This window comes from Solanum pennellii, chromosome 10, assembly GCF_001406875.1.
Source record: "Solanum pennellii chromosome 10, SPENNV200".
Taxonomy (NCBI): domain Eukaryota; kingdom Viridiplantae; phylum Streptophyta; class Magnoliopsida; order Solanales; family Solanaceae; genus Solanum; species Solanum pennellii.
Window position 1 is genome coordinate 52,756,220 of NC_028646.1, and position 4,542 is coordinate 52,760,761.

Below are 4,542 nucleotides of genomic sequence, written 5' to 3' on the forward strand. Positions count from 1 at the left end.
GATAATAAAACCACATGAGCTAAATATGAAGTTTGATGTATACACCTCATCGAAAGGACCCAATATACCCTGCCAAAGGAATAAAGGCATGCTGGCGTGATCACTAAACTGATTGCCCACAGAGGGTACTTACAACCTACTTGGCTAGTAGTTCTGGGACTATTTGGGTACATTGAACCCTTGTCCAACTCGGTATTATGCTACTCCTCTTTAAATTTACTGATTATGTCTGAGTTTCTATTAATACTGTATAGCTCGCTAAACATGCAAATTGAGAATGCAACAATTAATCTTGTAATTTTGCATTTATAACTGAGGCATGTATATCTAAAGTGTCTTAAATATCTAACCTAGCATGTGTTAATTTAGAACTAAAGAAATAAAAAGCTAGGGTTCTGAAATTCATGCAATAAACTTAATAATAACATGATAATCTGATTTGGAACATAAAACTAATAATTTCATTAAGTTATGTTGAAGTTCTAGAAACCCTAGGTCTAATCATGATATAAGAATCAAGAATCAGACTGAAAACTAGGGACCCAATGGGTGAAAGGAACCCACTTGTGAAATCCCACATACCCGGTGATGAAATCTACGAAAAAATACTTATATTTTGGGGCTGGAACTGCTGGAGCTTGTTGCGTTCTTGAACTAGGGTTCTTGAGCTCTTTCTCCTCTCTTGCTTCTAATTTTCTAATGTTTTGATTTAATGATTTGACTTAGACATGTTTTAGTTATGTTTCCACGCTTAAAATGACTAAAATCTGATGATCTTGGGACAAAACGACAAATCTTAAGGTTTAAATGAAGTGGAAAAAGATCAAAAGACCCCTCGATAAATTGCTGTCGTACCAAACGACGGCCAGGAGTGACGGTCAGTCATCTGACCGACGCCCTATCGTTGGGTCCGTCGACTGGTCTGTTTGACAAGCCTTTACTAAAACGGGCATAACTTTCTACTAGGAGGTCTTATTTTAGCAAGGTCAGTGGGTATGGAAATATAATTCAATTTTCTATCTGTGGGTAGGTCATGGGACACCGAATTAATTTTGTGGTAAGAGTTATGACCATTTGAAGTTGACCCATCTACATTTCCCCTTAACAATCTGCATATATTCCACCTACATACCGCGCTGGTCATCCGTAGGTCTTGTCAGAAAGTGGCTGAATGGGGGTCTTGATCGAAGGTCACCGACTACGAACCGTTGTCTGACCTACGGATCGTAAGTCCGTCTGTCGTCCAAGAGTTAACATATTTTCTGGACTGAATTTTTTGGAAGTTTCTGATCCTATCGACGGTTGTGCAGGACAGACCGTGGGTCAGGCTACGGTCCATCGATGGCCCCGTTGGTTGTACCTGCAGATTTTTTTTAAAGTTTGTTTTTGGTATTTTTTTGCTACGGGGTGTTAAATTTAAACAACAAGGCGCTAGATGCTTATCCTGGTTATCTGCGTCTACATAATAAGACGATGCAGGACAATTGGCATCAGTACATTAAATCTACGTGTATGCGCGTTGGAATGCTAAATAATAACTTAAAGCTTGAAAGGAATAAGAAAAAAACTACCTTGGCTCTGCTCAACTCAAGAGTACGCATCTCAATACATAAAAGGCAACTAAAACACATGCTATATATATATATATATATATNAATTTTTTTATTATATATGAAAGTAACATAGTTTCTATGAAAGATTCTTGATACACTCAAATTACACCTCCCTTAAGAAGCATAAGCAATCATTATTAGTTAGAGAACCCAACTAGTAGGTTGGAGTCGATCGCATGAGGAAAATGGTTTAGACTTAACTTTAAGCCACTATTATATCTATTTAGTTAAAGTCTTTCCAAAGCAAGTAAGTAAAAGGGGTTTTTGTGAAACAAATTCTTTTAACGGTGTAATTAGCATTTGAACTAAAATAAACTTTGGTTTTATCAAGATGAGAGAGTAACTAGTTTATATGTATTCCCATAGGTTCATAATGCAGTATTCCTAGCAATAGTAATCTTTTCCTAGTGTATAACATGTTAAGTGATAAGTTAGGTAACTCTAAATCCTTGGTCCGATGTCAAGAGAATTTCACCCCGTACCTTGGTCCGTCTATATGTGTATAACTAACAAACCATTACCATTACCTCATATTAGACATCATAATCGTTATATGGCTTAGTATTACTTCGCACCAATCGACACAAACTTATTAGATAGTATCACACTAAATCTATGTTTATAATTCTTTTCTTATTAACTAGCTCCTTGGTCCGGAAAGTAGCAAAGGTGATTTCTAATGCTGTCAACCATTAAAAAGACTTCTAAACAAAAGAATTATAAATGCATGCAAAACAATATTCAAGAATTGCTTAATTGCTAGTCATATTTTGTTAATTACCCATGGTTTCCACAACCCTAGTTGTGGATTAGTTACCCATGCTAGCAAGATCACAATTCATAATTTTAGATAAAGAAATCATGAACATGATGAAAAAGAAGAATAAACCAAGAAATCCAAGTTAAAATTGCAAGAAAAAATCTTAAAACTGAATCTTTAAATAAACTAATTGCTAAAGTTTCAGAAACCAATCTCCAGTACACAAAGTGGAACAAAAGTAATAGTACCTATCCCTGAAGGTGAGGTTTTAATACCATATACATAAAAAACATAGTCATAAATAAAAAGGCATTCAAATAAGCAAAGTTTTGTTCAGGGCGGTACGCGATATCAATCGACGAAACAATTGACGAACAATCGATCAATCGATGGTCCGTAGACTTCTTGAGTCTGGACATATAATTATTTATGCTCTCCAGATGGCACCCTATCTGAATCAAACGACGGACCAATAGTACGATCTATAGATCTACCTATGGGCCATTGATTCTCCTCTGTAGCTCCATACTTAGAATCTTCAAATATTAGGTACTTGAACCTACTGTGAACCAAACTATAGTTCACATTATGGTCCGTCGATCAACCGATGGACCGTCATTATATCTCGTGTTTCTATACTTAGTCAGACTTCCATGATTTTCTTTCAATGTCCTGAGTTGCTCATCTACTATCACGCCTACAGTTCGTCGATTGAACAACGGGCCGTCGATTGCCTCCCTAGGTATGATATGCACTATTTTAAGTTGCTTTCTTTTATTTCCACCTGAACATCTTTTCTACAAAAGAAGACACAAAATTTGTTCAAATCACAATAAAATGACTTTAGACACACAAAACCCTTAAGTAAAATACATTAGAAATGTCGAGATCTCATAACACATCATGACATAAATTGACATGACGCTAAACGACACATCATGATCGACAAGATAACTCATACCGATCAAATCATGAAACAAATTCACTATGCAACAGACACCTCTACTTTTTTCCTCTCACCAAGGTACAAATTTTCTCATTATGCAACTAGTGCCCTCACTTCAATAGAAATCCTCATTTTTCACACAATGGTTAAGTATTTTGGGTACAAGGATCTTTATTTCAACACTTGCACTCAAGAACAAGTTCAAATACAGTTAGTACTCTACTCCATAGGCTTGCCCTTATTTTCACTGTTTAGGTTCATCAAGTAGACTCTAGTATCATGGTAGAACTTTCTTGGATTGTAATGAGGCTTAGGGTCAGCTGTGGTACATTTGGGTATATTTCAATACTTTGTGGTATTCTTGACATTACTTTTAAGTTTCCTGCCTCTTTTCATTGCTTTTGACCCCCTATTTCTCTTCTCTTCTCTTCTTTGCCTTGTTTCCCTTTTTTCTTTAAATATGACTTTAACTTATCTTTTGCATTTTTTTCTCAGAAAACTCTTTTTTCTTTTGTTCTAATTTTTTTTTTTCTCTTTTTCCACTATTCTCTCATTTTTCGACAAGTCACATCTTTCACTTACTTAAGGTTTTCTTTTCAACATCCAACTCGTTTTATACCCATTTTAGGATCCTCGCTCATAATAGTAACCATCAACTTACGACTTTTCCATAGGTTGAGGTACAAAATATCCAAAGTCTTGTCAAGGCAAAGACGAGGTCACTTTCTGCATTAGCCATCCCTCAACTTAGGCTGTTAGCCTAAGTCGTGGAGCACATGTTAAAAGAGAGACTGGGCCAAAAACATTAGACCCTGGGAAGGTGCATTGGTGAATAAAAAAATGGTTCTATTACAGGCTCAACATAAAAAAGGGACAATTATTTCATTTGGTCAACTTCTTTTAGGCTAGATATAGCTTATTTCGAACAAGGTACTATAATCACTTCCTGGTTTCTAGAGTTGATTCCCTTCGCAGGACTAATCGGACAATTTCTAGCTAGGCCCCAACAGTTTGAACATTCGAATCTCCTCACACTGTTTTGGCACATCGTTGCACTAAAAGATTACCAAATTTCCTACTTCAAGTTTTAGTTGAAGGTCATGCAGTGGGCGCCTATTTATGTCATGTTTAGATCCAACACATTCAACTTATCTTAACCTATACATGCAAGCAGAACAATGAACGGGGTATCCTTTATAATAGCCATCGTGCTTTGTTTTCAT